This window comes from Malaya genurostris, chromosome 2, assembly GCF_030247185.1.
Source record: "Malaya genurostris strain Urasoe2022 chromosome 2, Malgen_1.1, whole genome shotgun sequence".
Lineage (NCBI taxonomy): Eukaryota > Metazoa > Arthropoda > Insecta > Diptera > Culicidae > Malaya > Malaya genurostris.
In genome coordinates this window covers 161,541,310-161,559,303 of record NC_080571.1, presented here as the reverse complement: position 1 = coordinate 161,559,303, position 17,994 = coordinate 161,541,310, and the positions used below count along the sequence as shown (strand labels likewise).

Here is a 17,994-nt window from a genome sequence, read left to right as displayed (position 1 = left end):
ACATCATGCTGGCAACAAGGATCACATTCGAAAACCTTTTCACGCTTTTCATGGAAAATCAACGAATTTCATATAACCGATTTCGTGGAAATTTTTTAAATTCGTGGATTTTTTATGAAAAGCGTGAAAAGGTTTTCCAAAAATGTGTTTGAATGTAATCTGTGTATCCATAATAAAGTTTATTTGAAAAAAAAAGTTTATGTCATCGCTTTATTTTTCCAGATAATTGTGAAAGATCACAAAAACACTCATTTTTCAGAGCTTTTTTTGATAAGACTCGGGAAATCCTCCGAATTTTCCAGCCATTTTCACCCTGTAGATAGTTAAATGTATTTCAAAAGTCTGTATGTTTTTGGTTTTGGCAAATTTTTCAAAATTTCCATCGAAAATTTCCTAAAACCACCCGCGCGCATGGTACTTGGACGATGGCCTTAAGGAAACTTCTTTAGTACTAAAACCGTTACATGTTATATTGTAATTGTAATTTATCAGCCCACAACCTGGCAGACCGTGTCCGCCCATCTGCTTGAGTGAGGTTCACTTCAAGCTGGCTGTGAGCCTACTAAAGCCTGACCGTTGATATGCACTAGACCGTATAGCACACCGGCTTCCTCCACCAGCAGGCGCTGCTCTGAGTCCCACTGGTTTCAGATACATTAGGTTAGGGATAGTGGAGATAAATAGGGAAATATAGCATTTAGAAGTTTACTAACTACTACTAACTACTGTCTTTGTGGCTGAAAATAAAGCGTACGGAACAATAATAATAATTACAATAATAACAATAATAATAATAATGGTAATAATAATAAAGTGACATTAAAAACAATAGTGCACTTACCCCTCTCTCCCCACCTTACCTCAGCTTAACAAAGGTCAAGTTATCACTCAGTTACCACCTTTTCGTCGTTCTCTGGAGACGCCCCAGGGTTCTTCTTCCTAAAATTTCCTTGCTCTTAGGCCTTCGATGACAGTTCCTTATTTCAACATTCTCGTTTCATTGCGCCCCCACCATGAAATGAAATAAGATAAAATAAAGTCAGGTGTTAGTAAGTCTGTTGGATCATATGATGCAAGGTAAGGATGCGCATTCAACACCAGATTGTCCAGGGAAGCCACAGTATGTACACAATGGCACGATTGCTTAAAATGTCTTCACACCTGCCCTGATCAGTTTCGCCGTCAATGCAACCTGTATAACATCAGTACCGATATCGAACCGGATCGGAAGGTTTGAAACTTCCCCAACGGTTCATAAGATGTCAATCCGCTCCTATTCCTGATCAGAGATGCCAGAACCGCAGATATGTCTGTAAATCTGCAAATTTTACAGACTTTTGAAATTGTCGCGACCTTTTTTCCAAGTTCGTTTAGTAATACATCATAGAGAAATTTCTGCAATATTTGCTAACAGCAGATTTGTTTTCAGATATACAGACTTTTGCAACGCTGTCTGAAGATATTTGAAATTTTTTTCTGGCATCTCTGATAATAATAAGTCCACTTTTTGAATTTAATTCACCTGTTCCGGACGAATGTGATATATTAATCACCCCCATTCTGCATCCCGATCGAGTCGGACCCCGTCAAACGAATGTAAAAACCTGAACTCGATCGAGCTACAGAACGCAAAACTTCACACCCGATCGAAACAATCCGACTCGAACAGAACACAGAGCCGGGGTGAATAAGCATCCCAATTGCATCAGTAATGCCTGAAACAACCCAATGGCCCATTGTCAATTTCAAGCAGTATCAGTCATGTCAACTCTGTGATAAATACAGATGATATAATAAATTCGTTTTACCGTTTTAAGCGAACGATCGATCTCGGTATGATCCGACTTGGTCAACACGAAGTGTAAATTGACTCCCACCCTCATCCGCCAAGCAGGGTACGCGCCCTGTAGTTTATCATCCTAAGCTCAGGGCAATAGGATAGTTACTATTAATAATATAAAATTTATAATTTTGTTAATAAAAGTTTACATGTTGCACACTTCCCACGTTAAGAATATTAGCAACAGTCACAAAGTGGGTTGATAATCGAGACATCTATAGTAAGATGTTAGTTCCTTATCAACAGTTGCACTCTGTCCCACCGCTTGCTAATACTCCGCACCTCCTCATTCTGCTAAAAACAGGAGTCACCAGTCATCATTTGACACCGTGTAGGCATGAGGTCGGGGCTTGTGACGACCAGAGCTAAGTCAATCAAACTGCCGATACAAACAGTAAGATATGATATTTGTCGCTCCTTCCAGGATGTCGTGCACCTTTGACCCCCTACTAAAACCGTTACATGTTATACGGGATAAAAGTATTAATGCCTTTAGATCAATTCACACCAACTGGTGCTCAAATTGGAAGACACTAAGGCGATCGGTTGCGATCATTTTTAAATATATTGACTATTTAAGAATGAAAATAGGTAAAAAATCATTTAGCAAATATATAAACAAGGATAATCTAGATTATGCTGAGAACATCCTTATTCAAAAGGCGCAATGGGAATCATATCCTAAAGAAATGGATACTCTCGAGCGTGGTGAAAATGTCCATATAGAAAGTGAAATCAGAAATCTAAATCTTGAAAGACTTCATAATGGAATTATGGTATCTAAAGGACGAATAGAAAATGCGACATGTTTGCCGAAATCGGCAAGGAAACCAATTATTTTATCCTATAAACACCATATAGGCACGCTGATACTTCGTTTTTACCATGAGAAATATCATCATAAAAAGACGGAGACAGTTATCGCGGCAGTCCGCCAAAGATTCTGGATAACAAATATGAGAGTTGCAATTAAAACAGTCAGGAGAAACTGTCAGTATTGCAATAACATGTCTGCGAAACCGTTCCCACCAATTATGGCTGCCTTGCCGGATTTCCGAACAACACCTTATTGCAAACCGTTTACATTTACCGGAACAGATTATTTTGGTCCATATAATGTAACGATTGGTAGACGCTCTGAGAAGCGCTGGGGATGTCTATTTACGTGCATGGTAACTAGAGCCGTATATTTAGAGTTGGCTCAAGATATGAGTGCAGACTCGTTTATTATTTGTCTGAGAAATTTACAATTTCGAAGAGGACGAGTGCAAGAATTATTTAGTGACAACGGAACCAATTTCGTTGGAGCTAACAATGAATTTAGAAAAATGCTAAGAAGAACATCAGATGATGGAATTAAATGGCATTTTAATCCTCCTGTTTCACCACATTTCGGTGGTGCATGGGAAAGAATGGTAAAGGAAGTTAAAAGCTTATAAAACAATGCTCAACCCACTATTCCAGAACATACTATTAGAGCAGCATTAACGGAGGCTGAGTTTATAATAAACAGTCGACCTCTAACTCATATTCCACTCGAATACGAGGACGATGAAGTACTCACTCCTAACCACTGTTTAATAGGTTGTGCAGGAGAAGCCGTTTGCTCTATTAATGAAGCATCAAAGGCAGAGGTAACTCGCAGACAGTGGGTAAGAGCCCAAATGGTCTGCAAAAATTATTGGGATCGATGGGTCAAGGAATATCTCCCAACGTTGGGAAAAAGATGTAAGTGGCAAACTAGAGCTAAACCGTTAGAAGTAGAAGATATTGTAGTGTTTGCCGACGAAGAGAAAAAAGGAATTTGGCTTAAGGGAAGGATAATTAAAACAATGATTGCCAAAGACGGGCAAGTTCGATCGGCAACCGTTAAAACTAACAAAAGACAATATGATCGACCTGCTGTCAAGTTAGCTGCTTTGGACGTAAGAAAAAAAGAGGATTCGTCCTCATCCGAAGATCCCGAAAAAACTACAGATAGTAGCAAAATAGGATCATCAACGGTAAATTTTGTAGGAAGCATATCAAATCTAGATATGGCAAAAAATATCGACTATGATAAAAAGTCAACACCTAAAATAAAGCAGTTTGGCACAATACAAAAGATTATTCTAGCTACTATGACAATATTATCTCTGGCAAACGCAATAAATACTTTGAATATAAAGCCAGTACCAGACGACGGATTAATATTTGATCACATGGGAACTTGTATGGTTAAAAGAGGAGTATGGAGAACAAATATTGTATCCAACATATATCCTATTGAAGACATTGATCTGTTAAATCATATTCAAGCGAATCTAAAGAAAGCACTAGAATTTACGCAAAATAAAACTAAGGACAAAACACTTTCGGAGCTAGAAGCTTCTATTGAAAGACAATGTGATAACGCTATTCTTGAAATTCAAGCAATCGCGCATCAGAAAAGAAGCAGAGGAATACTCGGATTCCTTAAAGATCTCCTTTTTGGGGGCGACGATGTGGAAGAAGAATTGAAATCATTGCGAATTCATGAGGAACAGAAACTTCATGAAATTTCTCAAACGATGAAAATTCTAAACGAAAAGGCAAAGGTTATGGGCAACGATCTGAATCAAAGAATATACCATTTGAATACAGGCATGATATCCTTAAAATAACGGTATTCTATCACGCAGGTTGAAGTATTCTCCAGGAAACTTCTTGAAGCAACGATGTTAGCATCTCAGTTAGCTGAAGGAATAATACAAAAATATCGTTCAATTCGTCAAGATCCTTTGAATAAAAACGAATTGGAGGAAGTGTACAACAGTATTAAGAAAAAACTACCTGCGGGTTATACAATCCTGCGGGACCCACTTGCTATTAAATTCGGAGTAAAACGTAGCAATAACTCCATAAATATTTTAATGGAGAATGTAATAATAAATAAGGATAACTTTGAAGTATTCAAAGTTATACCAGTTCCAAGTAATGGAAGCGTGATTGAAGTAGATAATCCAATAATCGCTATCAACCATTTGGAAGAATTCTGTTATATTAATGAAAACTTGATTCAATTTAACGAGAGCCACTATCTGGTAAATCAACCTATACTGACAAAAACAGCTGACTGCGTTGCGACTGCCATCCTTCATATGGTTACAAAAGAAAAATGTTTGTCGAAAAAGCTAAATGAAACTTATGTTCAGCTAATACCAATGAACAATCAAAATACGGTTGTTTATATAACAAACGAACCAAGGAACATAATTGTTCATTGTGATAATGTGATTATAAATCCTCCGTACCAGGTTGCTATGGTGGAATTAACTTCCGATTGTAAAATTTTGGCAAAAAAGCAGGTTTGGTATGCACAAATGACAGGCGTAAACTATAGAACTAAATCATTCTTTAAATCTATCGATCAGTTACCTAACGAAATTGAAGTTAATCAAAAGAAATTAGTTAAAAGTAACATGACGTTACCTAAAAATCCGTATGAAGAAGTAAATATCATAGATGAAAGGGTTTCAGAAAACCGTCCATATGAAAAACATGTATATGCTTTAGGAGGAGCGACTAGTACAATCATAATTACGTTAATCATTATATTCTGTTACATATATTTTAGAAGAAATAGAAGACAGAGTAGCAATAGTAATAATCAACAAAACATGTTAGAAATGCCACAGTCACTTATAAGTATGCTACAAATAAGGAGATCTAATCTAAATGAACAATCAATCATGTAACAATTGAGTTAAATCGGTAAATCACCACGCGGATGATTTACGGGCCCCGGAATGTCGCGGACGCTCGACTTAATTTTAATATTTATGGAAGATTTCTTCTGACGAGACGGCCTTAAGTAGAATTGTAATATCAGGCCGATCCTAGAATAATAGGCTGAGTTATAAAATTTGTATAATGTTTTGTTAGGATGTAGCGTCTAGACAAAATCGGCGCACAGTATAGACAGGAAATAAATATATTATTTCTTTTGCATCTCCTTTGAATGGAAAAACCCATATCAATTGGTCTATTGAGACGCGCAAAGATAAAGGTAAGTCAGCAGGTAAAATTAGCATATTTGTCTGTCCCTTTTGAGGTTTGAAGTGTAGTAATAGAATAAGAAAAGTGTACATATAGATGTAAGATGGAAATAATAAAGTAGTCTGTTTTTAGTTAGGAAACAACTCGTGTTTCTTTTGACGAGAAGAAAGAAATCCCTTCGTTTGTAAGGAGCTCGTTTTTCACAAGGGAAAACGAGAGTTAAAAAAAATAAAAAATAAATCCCTACTTCGTGTAGGAAGAAATTTTCAGTTGGAAAATTTAAACTGTATGTGTTTCCAGCATCAAGGAGCGATATTTGTATGAATCTGTTGAGTGTGAGGCGACTTGCAATTTTTACATTCGAACGATGAACTTCCGATGAACTTTTAAACTGTAAACAAGTACACGTCGACTGTTAAAAAAAGTTCATTCTGTTCATTTTTGTGAGGTTATGTCATGTTCGTGCAAAACCTAATATTCGTGCAAAAAACACATGCGAATTGATAAAAAAGGTATCATTTATTGCTAGGTAGATTAAGCACGTTTTTTGTTTACTTTTTGAGCTATACAAAGTTTTATGCAAAATTTGTATTTCTCTTACAATATCTGTCACTGCTGACCTTGAAAACAGAAAAGATTCCACATGCTACCCAACAAGCCATACATTGTCGAAATCCGCCTATTTTAACGGAGATGTCGATATTTTGTGTAAATAGTAGGAGTTTTACGCGTTTGGTGATAAAGCGCTGTTTCGGAAACAAATGAAATGTTTATTTATACATACAAGTCTTTTCAAGTTCTAAAAAGACTGTGTACAGCATTTCATGACATTTTGACGGACCGATTTGATCACGGTTCATTTTTGGCAACATAATCGTTCGAGTTTGACATGTAAACTAGATAATGGCAGCATTTTCATTGTTGTTGATGAAAACGAATTCAAGTTGTTCAATGTATTGAGCAAAAGGTATTGAATTCGGCAGGTAAGTTTCGACGGTCGTTGACACGGACATTCTTTTTAAAATATGTAAACAAAAAATCACCAAATGAGCGCACGAGCATTGTCAGATAGTGTAAAATAATATTGTATGGCAAATAAATATACAATTAGAACATAACAAAAGCTTTTGGTAAAAAAAATCACGTACCTTAATCTGTTTTCACCGGAATTGAAATTGGCTTCAGCACTTCAAACAAATTATACTCGTAGATCAAATCCTTCGACATAAAAAATTAATTATGTGGAATAAAATCACTTGTCAGTTTATATTTCCATTGGCAGAAGTTTGTGCCTTCGTCGCAACAAACTCAGTTACAATCAGAACACAAATGTTTGTTTTCGTTGCTCAGATCCCAGCAAAATATGCAAATGACTGCTTTTTTATGTATATAACATGCGATGAAACTGCTATGCTTCAATATTTACTTTCACATGCTGAGCACTTCGAAGACGTCATGCAACGTCTATTCATTAGGTTTTGCACGAACATGACATAACCTCACAAAAATAAACAGAATGAACTTTTTTTGACAGTCGACGTGTACTTGTTTACAGTTTAAAAGTTCATCAGAAGTTCATCGTTCAAATGTAAAAATTGCAAGTCGCCTCACACTCAACAGATTCATACATATATCGCTCCTTGATGCTGGAAACACATACAGGGCAATCTTTTTAGTTATTTTCACTGTGGAATACGTTTTTAACAGGCACTTTTTCGTCATTTTTTCAATGTTTAACTTGCAGTCGCAAAACAAAACAAGTACACGGCAACTGTCAAAGATGAACTTGATTCATCGGCAGTTCATTTGTGTCGTCATCGTGCAAAACCTAATTGAATTTTTTATCGCGACGTCACGAATGAACAAAAATTCATCCTTGACAGTTCAGCGGTACTGTTTACAAACAAGCTTGAACAAAAATCGAAGAACACATTTCAAACAATCATCTTTACACTTTGCAACTAGTCACTTTTATTCAATAAATCTCAAAAACAAACCGTATTCAATCGTGAGCAAATGTTTTAGTACTTTTTTTAGGCGATATGGACCGAAAATGCTCTCATCCAATTTATTAACAGACAAACAAAATATCTCTGTTTACAAACAGTACTGCTGAACTGTCAAAATGTGTTCATCCGATTAAAGTTAGCAGTGACCAGAGATGCCGTTTATACAGATTTGTCTTTATTATACAGATTTTTACATGCTCATACAGTTTTAATACAGAGTACACATTTTATACAGATTTCTTCAATTTAATACAGATTTATACAGATTTCGCAAAAAGTAAGAAAGAAAAATTGAACTTTTTTGTCTGAGCCATGTTTTAGTATTTGATTCCAGTGATGAGGTAAAAGGCTTTCAAACAACGGACAAATCACAAATCATAATGTGAATCCGTTGTGATATACATTTATATTATATGTTGAAACCAATTTGAACTAATATTCAAGGAAGTAATGGCATCATGAAAATTTTTTGTCTGAGCTATGTTTTAGTATTTGATTCCAGTGATGAGGTAAAAGGCTTTCAAACAACGGACAAATCACAAATCAATATGTAAATCTGTTGTGATATCCATTTATATTACATGTTGAAACCAATTTGAACTGATATTCAAGGAAGTAATGGCATCTGTCAAACTGAGAGTTGTATGACAGGACTTGACATTGCGTATTGTTCACTGAAATTTCATGTTTAATTTTGAAGTCAACAATTTAAAACTAGATAAATAAATAAAATTACAATTTAATTGTGGATAAAATATAAAAAAAACTATGAAGTTTCGTCGTTAAATATTTTTGTGAGCGCAGCAATGACTGATCGAATCTATCATCCTACAACCACAATTTATTGGAATAACATCAATAACATTTTTTAGTGAATACAGATTAATACAGATTTTTTTATACGAAGCAATACAGATTTGCTATGAAAATATCTGGCATATTTGCCGAACAGCAAACTATTACACTGAGACAAAAAAGCAAAACAAAGTGGCGTAAGAATCAAGCTTACTGAACTAGAATAATGAACAATGTGATTTCCTTTTATAAGAAATAAAAGCTGAAAACGAAATTAAAAATCACGGATGTGTAATGTCAGAGACATAGCTAAATGACGTAAATACGAAAAAAGTACAAGGGGCAGTCCTATGTGAGAATTATGATGTTATCTTTGATACAAACCGCTGTAATCGCAATCAAAAACTTATCACTCATGATGAATTTTGAAAAGGCGCCTCATAGTAAAGTAAGTCGTATTCACGTTTAAAAAACTTCCAAGTATAAAATTTTTCTCACTCCACCATTAATGAGAACGCGATAAATCAAAAGTATAATATACAAAAAGCGCTTTTATGAACACCTTTTTTTGTTGAAAATGAATAAAGGCTTTTTTTTAGAACATGTAACGCACTTACAAAATCTGCTGTCTTTTCCCAGGATAAACGCAGGTGTAAAACGTTTTTTTTTTGTCAAATAATTCGTCAAATAAGAATCGTAATACCAGGCCGATCCTAGAATAATAGGCTGAGTTATAAAATTTGTATAATGTTTTGTTAGGATGTAGCGTCTAGACAAAATCGGCGCACAGTATAGACAGGAAATAAATATATTATTTCTTTTGCATCTCCTTTGAATGGAAAAACCCATATCAATTGGTCTATTGGGACGCGCAAAGATAAAGGTAAATCAGCAGGTAAAATTAGCATATTTGTCTGTCCCTTTTGAGGTTTGAAGTGTAGTAATAGAATAAGAAAAGTGTACATATAGATGTAAGATGGAAATAATAAAGTAGTCTGTTTTTAGTTAGGAAACAACTCGTGTTTCTTTTTGACGAGAAGAAAGAAATCCCTTCGTTTGTAAGGAGCTCGTTTTTCACAAGGGAAAACGAGAGTTAAAAAAAATAAAAAATAAATCCCTACTTCGTGTAGGAAGAAATTTTCAGTTGGAAAATTTAAACTGTATGTGTTTCCAGCATCAAGGAGCGATATTTGTATGAATCTGTTGAGTGTGAGGCGACTTGCGATTTTTACATTCGAACGATGAACTTCCGATGAACTTTTAAACTGTAAACAAGTACACGTCGACTGTTAAAAAAAGTTCATTCTGTTCATTTTTGTGAGGTTATGTCATGTTCGTGCAAAACCTAATATTCGTGCAAAAAACACATGCGAATTGATAAAAAAGGTATCATTTATTGCTAGGTAGATTAAGCACGTTTTTTGTTTACTTTTTGAGCTATACAAAGTTTTATGCAAAATTTGTATTTCTCTTACAATATCTGTCACTGCTGACCTTGAAAACAGAAAAGATTCCACATGCTACCCAACAAGCCATACATTGTCGAAATCCGCCTATTCTTAACGGAGATGTCGATATTTTGTGTAAATAGTAGGAGTTTTACGCGTTTGGTGATAAAGCGCTGTTTCGGAAACAAATGAAATGTTTATTTATACATACAAGTCTTTTCAAGTTCTAAAAAGACTGTGTACAGCATTTCATGACATTTTGACGGACCGATTTGATCACGGTTCATTTTTGGCAACATAATCGTTCGAGTTTGACATGTAAACTAGATAATGGCAGCATTTTCATTGTTGTTGATGAAAACGAATTCAAGTTGTTCAATGTATTGAGCAAAAGGTATTGAATTCGGCAGGTAAGTTTCGACGGTCGTTGACACGGACATTCTTTTTAAAATATGTAAACAAAAAATCACCAAATGAGCATTGTCAGATAGTGTAAAATAATATTGTATGGCAAATAAATATACAATTAGAACATAACGAAAGCTTTTGGTAAAAAAAAATCACGTACCTTAATCTGTTTTCACCGGAATTGAAATTGGCTTCAGCACTTCAAACAAATTATACTCGTAGATCAAATCCTTCGACATAAAAAATTAATTATGTGGAATAAAATCACTTGTCAGTTTATATTTCCATTGGCAGAAGTTTGTGCCTTCGTCGCAACAAACTCAGTTACAATCAGAACACAAATGTTTGTTTTCGTTGCTCAGATCCCAGCAAAATATGCAAATGACTGCTTTTTTATGTATATAACATGCGATGAAACTGCTATGCTTCAATATTTACTTTCACATGCTGAGCACTTCGAAGACGTCATGCAACGTCTATTCATTGAATTTTTTATCGCGACGTCACGAATGAACAAAAATTCATCCTTGACAGTTCAGCGGTACTGTTTACAAACAAGCTTGAACAAAAATCGAAGAACACATTTCAAACAATCATCTTTACACTTTGCAACTAGTCACTTTTATTCAATAAATCTCAAAAACAAACCGTATTCAATCGTGAGCAAATGTTTTAGTACTTTTTTTAGGCGATATGGACCGAAAATGCTCTCATCCAATTTATTAACAGACAAACAAAATATCTCTGTTTACAAACAGTACTGCTGAACTGTCAAAATGTGTTCATCCGATTAAAGTTAGCAGTGACCAGAGATGCCGTTTATACAGATTTGTCTTTATTATACAGATTTTTACATGCTCATACAGTTTTAATACAGAGTACACATTTTATACAGATTTCTTCAATTTAATACAGATTTATACAGATTTCGCAAAAAGTAAGAAAGAAAAATTGAACTTTTTTGTCTGAGCCATGTTTTAGTATTTGATTCCAGTGATGAGGTAAAAGGCTTTCAAACAACGGACAAATCACAAATCATAATGTGAATCCGTTGTGATATCCATTTATATTATATGTTGAAACCAATTTGAACTAATATTCAAGGAAGTAATGGCATCATGAAAATTTTTTGTCTGAGCTATGTTTTAGTATTTGATTCCAGTGATGAGGTAAAAGGCTTTCAAACAACGGACAAATCACAAATCAATATGTAAATCTGTTGTGATATCCATTTATATTACATGTTGAAACCAATTTGAACTGATATTCAAGGAAGTAATGGCATCTGTCAAACTGAGAGTTGTATGACAGGACTTGACATTGCGTATTGTTCACTGAAATTTCATGTTTAATTTTGAAGTCAACAATTTAAAACTAGATAAATAAATAAAATTACAATTTAATTGTGGATAAAATATAAAAAAAACTATGAAGTTTCGTCGTTAAATATTTTTGTGAGCGCAGCAATGACTGATCGAATCTATCATCCTACAACCACAATTTATTGGAATAACATCAATAACATTTTTTAGTGAATACAGATTAATACAGATTTTTTTATACGAAGCAATACAGATTTGCTATGAAAATATCTGGCATATTTGCCGAACAGCAAACTATTACACTGAGACAAAAAAGCAAAACAAAGTGGCGTAAGAATCAAGCTTACTGAACTAGAATAATGAACAATGTGATTTCCTTTTATAAGAAATAAAAGCTGAAAACGAAATTAAAAATCACGGATGTGTAATGTCAGAGACATAGCTAAATGACGTAAATACGAAAAAAGTACAAGGGGCAGTCCTATGTGAGAATTATGATGTTATCTTTGATACAAACCGCTGTAATCGCAATCAAAAACTTATCACTCATGATGAATTTTGAAAAGGCGCCTCATAGTAAAGTAAGTCGTATTCACGTTTAAAAAACTTCCAAGTATAAAATTTTTCTCACTCCACCATTAATGAGAACGCGATAAATCAAAAGTATAATATACAAAAAGCGCTTTTATGAACACCTTTTTTTGTTGAAAATGAATAAAGGCTTTTTTTTAGAACATGTAACGCACTTACAAAATCTGCTGTCTTTTCCCAGGATAAACGCAGGTGTAAAACGTTTTTTTTTTGTCAAATAATTCGTCAAATAAGAATCGTAATACCAGGCCGATCCTAGAATAATAGGCTGAGTTATAAAATTTGTATAATGTTTTGTTAGGATGTAGCGTCTAGACAAAATCGGCGCACAGTATAGACAGGAAATAAATATATTATTTCTTTTGCATCTCCTTTGAATGGAAAAACCCATATCAATTGGTCTATTGAGACGCGCAAAGATAAAGGTAAATCAGCAGGTAAAATTAGCATATTTGTCTGTCCCTTTTGAGGTTTGAAGTGTAGTAATAGAATAAGAAAAGTGTACATATAGATGTAAGATGGAAATAATAAAGTAGTCTGTTTTTAGTTAGGAAACAACTCGTGTTTCTTTTTGACGAGAAGAAAGAAATCCCTTCGTTTGTAAGGAGCTCGTTTTTCACAAGGGAAAACGAGAGTTAAAAAAAATAAAAAATAAATCCCTACTTCGTGTAGGAAGAAATTTTCAGTTGGAAAATTTAAACTGTATGTGTTTCCAGCATCAAGGAGCGATATTTGTATGAATCTGTTGAGTGTGAGGCGACTTGCGATTTTTACATTCGAACGATGAACTTCCGATGAACTTTTAAACTGTAAACAAGTACACGTCGACTGTTAAAAAAAGTTCATTCTGTTCATTTTTGTGAGGTTATGTCATGTTCGTGCAAAACCTAATATTCGTGCAAAAAACACATGCGAATTGATAAAAAAGGTATCATTTATTGCTAGGTAGATTAAGCACGTTTTTTGTTTACTTTTTGAGCTATACAAAGTTTTATGCAAAATTTGTATTTCTCTTACAATATCTGTCACTGCTGACCTTGAAAACAGAAAAGATTCCACATGCTACCCAACAAGCCATACATTGTCGAAATCCGCCTATTCTTAACGGAGATGTCGATATTTTGTGTAAATAGTAGGAGTTTTACGCGTTTGGTGATAAAGCGCTGTTTCGGAAACAAATGAAATGTTTATTTATACATACAAGTCTTTTCAAGTTCTAAAAAGACTGTGTACAGCATTTCATGACATTTTGACGGACCGATTTGATCACGGTTCATTTTTGGCAACATAATCGTTCGAGTTTGACATGTAAACTAGATAATGGCAGCATTTTCATTGTTGTTGATGAAAACGAATTCAAGTTGTTCAATGTATTGAGCAAAAGGTATTGAATTCGGCAGGTAAGTTTCGACGGTCGTTGACACGGACATTCTTTTTAAAATATGTAAACAAAAAATCACCAAATGAGCATTGTCAGATAGTGTAAAATAATATTGTATGGCAAATAAATATACAATTAGAACATAACGAAAGCTTTTGGTAAAAAAAAATCACGTACCTTAATCTGTTTTCACCGGAATTGAAATTGGCTTCAGCACTTCAAACAAATTATACTCGTAGATCAAATCCTTCGACATAAAAAATTAATTATGTGGAATAAAATCACTTGTCAGTTTATATTTCCATTGGCAGAAGTTTGTGCCTTCGTCGCAACAAACTCAGTTACAATCAGAACACAAATGTTTGTTTTCGTTGCTCAGATCCCAGCAAAATATGCAAATGACTGCTTTTTTATGTATATAACATGCGATGAAACTGCTATGCTTCAATATTTACTTTCACATGCTGAGCACTTCGAAGACGTCATGCAACGTCTATTCATTGAATTTTTTATCGCGACGTCACGAATGAACAAAAATTCATCCTTGACAGTTCAGCGGTACTGTTTACAAACAAGCTTGAACAAAAATCGAAGAACACATTTCAAACAATCATCTTTACACTTTGCAACTAGTCACTTTTATTCAATAAATCTCAAAAACAAACCGTATTCAATCGTGAGCAAATGTTTTAGTACTTTTTTTAGGCGATATGGACCGAAAATGCTCTCATCCAATTTATTAACAGACAAACAAAATATCTCTGTTTACAAACAGTACTGCTGAACTGTCAAAATGTGTTCATCCGATTAAAGTTAGCAGTTAGGTTTTTTATCGTGACGACACAAATGAACAATTATTCATCCTTGACAGTTCAGCGGTACTGTTTACAAACAAGCTTAAACAAAAATCGAAGAGCACATCTAAAACAATCATCTTTACACTTTGCAACTAGTCACTTTTATTTAATAATTATCAAAAACGAACCGTATTCAATCGTGAACACATGTTTTGAAACTTTATTTAGGTGATACGGACCGTAAATGGTCTGATCCAATTTGTCAATAAACAAACAAAAGAAATTTCTGTTTACAAACAGTACTGCTGGACTGTCAAAAAGTGTTCATCCGATTGAGGTTAGCAGTGACGGTAAAAAACCTAGTGACCAGAGATGCCGTTTATACAGATTTGTCTTTATTATACAGATTTTTACATGCTCATACAGATTTAATACAGAGTACACATTTTATACAGATTTCCTCAATTTAATACAGATTTATACAGATTTCGCAAAAAGTAAGAAAGAAAAATTGAACTTTTTTGTCTGAGCCATGTTTTAGTATTTGATTCCAGTGATGAGGTAAAAGGCTTTCAAACAACGGACAAATCACAAATCATAATGTGAATCTGTTGTGATATCCATTTATATTATATGTTGAAACCAATTTGAACTAATATTCAAGGAAGTAATGGCATCATGAAAATTTTTTGTCTGAGCTATGTTTTAGTATTTGATTCCAGTGATGAGGTAAAAGGCTTTCAAACAACGGACAAATCACAAATCAATATGTAAATCTGTTGTGATATCCATTTATATTACATGTTGAAACCAATTTGAACTGATATTCAAGGAAGTAATGGCATCTGTCAAACTGAGAGTTGTATGACAGGACTTGACATTGCGTATTGTTCACTGAAATTTCATGTTTAATTTTGAAGTCAACAATTTCAAACTAGATAAATAAATAAAATTGTGGATAAAATATAAAAAAAAAACTATGAAGTTTCGTCGTTAAATATTTTTGTGAGCGCAGCAATGACTGATCGAATCTATCATCCTACAACCACAATTTATTGGAATAACATCAATAACATTTTTTAGTGAATACAGATTAATACAGATTTTTTTATACGAAGCAATACAGACTTGCTATGAAAATATCTGGCATATTTGCCGAACAGCAAACTATTACACTGAGACAAAAAAGCAAAACAAAGTGGCGTAAGAATCAAGCTTGCTGAACTAGAATAATGAACAATGTGATTTTCTTTTATAAGAAATAAAAGCTGAAAACGAAATTAAAAATCACGGATGTGTAATGTCAGAGACATAGCTAAATGACGTAAATACGAAAAAAGTACAAGGGGCAGTCCTATGTGAGAATTATGATGTTATCTTTGATACAAACCGCTGTAATCGCAATCAAAAACTTATCACTCATGATGAATTTTGAAAAGGCGCCTCATAGTAAAGTAAGTCGTATTCACGTTTAAAAAACTTCCAAGTATAAAATTTTTCTCACTCCACCATTAATGAGAACGCGATAAATCAAAAGTATAATATACAAAAAGCGCTTTTATGAACACCTTTTTTTGTTGAAAATGAACAAAGGCTTTTTTTAGAACATGTAACGCACTTACAAAATCTGCTGTCTTTTCCCAGGATAAACGCAGGTGTAAAACGTTTTTTTTTGTCAAATAATTCCGGAAAATTACTCCAACAAAACCTGATTAATCCTCGTCGCCAGTTGAAACAACTTCAAAATGCCGATAAATCAAAGCAAACTGTAGAACCGTCTAACTACTCAATAAAAAAACGTCTAATAAAGCTGAAGTACAAACTAATAATGACTTTATTATCTCAGACCTAACTTCGTTTCTAACATGAATTTCTCTTCTTTCTCTCTCGAGTCAAACTCTCTCTTGAGAACTAGTATAACATAACACTACGATTCTACATTGTTTCTACGATTCTACGTTGCTTACGCAGCTGAAAACACTATTTTATTTTTGGGCAAGGTAAACAAACCAAAAGTAGCGAGCAAACCAAGCATCTACGAGAAAACACACGCACATATACAGACATTTACTGATAATAAAACATTTTGGAGATTATCTATGTCAAATCATTATATACCAGCATACGAAAAAATAATACCACTGACACTAACCTAAGAAAATAACTAAAGTCCAGGCATTTGAAGTGGTAAAAAAATCTGACGCAGACCGACCCCGAATTTATATTGGTATAAAATCTTGCTGCATTATATTAAGAAATTGAGTTAAGTTGTACTGAGATGTATATAAGGAAATTGAACCAAGCGTGTAGAAAAATTTTACAACAGGTTTTGAGACTTTAAATCGCTTAAAATCGTTTAAAAGCTGCTATTTAAACAAAATATCGTACCTAAAAATCCGCGCGAAATTTTAATAGTTTAGTTTAACGAATCGTCGCACTAAACATGACAAGGAAAACCGACACATAGAAAACAATAAATTTAATAGCCTTTGTCGCTGAATCAAGCACCTAAAATATGTTGAACAACGAGAGTATATATATATATATATATATATATATATATATATATATATATATATATATATATATATATATATATATATATATATATATATATATATATATATATATATATATATATATATATATATATATATATATATATATATATATATATATATATATATATATATATATTATTTAACACAACCATATTTAGTTTTGTTAGAATTACCAACATGTCGAAGGTTGACAATGTGACAACTTTGTTTTTTCTTAACGAGATTTTTTACATGTAGCTTTTAAAAATGGGTTCTGATTTGCTTACCATAAATTTTGTCAAAATCATTAAAACATCTTCAAATCACTGAGATTTAGAGACCTATATTTTTGCACACATCCGAACTAGAGTTGCCATGTTATTTTCAAAAGTTTAACTGGACTTGTCTGAGTCAGTGAGCAAAAAATGAATATGGAGAGGTCTCATCACATATCGTATATAGGCAAAAACCGTGAAGATGTGGTGATATTTTAAAAATCTGTAAATTTAAAAAAACCGACAAAAGAATGGTAAGAAAAAAAAAGACACGAGAAAAATCTTACCTTTGCTCTAAGACAAGACCTGACAACTGGCTTCTTATTCTTCCTTCCGAATCAGAGATGCCATTTATACAGATTTATCTGTATTATACAGATTTTTACATGCGCATACAGATTTAATACAGAGTACAAATTTCTTACAGATTTCTTAAATTTAATACGGACTTATACAGATTTCACCAAAAGTATTAAGGAAAAAATTGAACTATCTATTAGTATTTGATTGCAATGACGAGATAAACGTTTAGGAATCAACGTACAAATCACTTTTTGAAATATATATATTT

At 33.6% G+C, this 17,994-nt stretch overlaps 1 protein-coding gene across 6 annotated transcripts in view; it reads right to left on the bottom strand.

The window, feature by feature from the left end:
* Positions 1-17,783, bottom strand: part of LOC131431585 (transmembrane and coiled-coil domains protein 2) — a 216,456-nt gene extending 198,673 nt beyond the window's left edge. For 4 of the 6 annotated variants that reach the window (XM_058597398.1, XM_058597404.1, XM_058597403.1 and 1 more), the window contains exons 1-2: positions 17,711-17,783; positions 17,436-17,646 (exon numbers count right to left, since the gene is read on the bottom strand). The gene's annotated coding sequence lies outside the window, so the exon portion shown is untranslated. Of the gene's footprint in view, positions 1-7,005; positions 7,321-17,435; positions 17,647-17,710 lie in introns of those variants that run through there. The other 2 variants (XM_058597400.1, XM_058597402.1) reach the window with 1 other exon arrangement.
* Between the last annotated feature and the right edge of the window lie 211 nt (positions 17,784-17,994).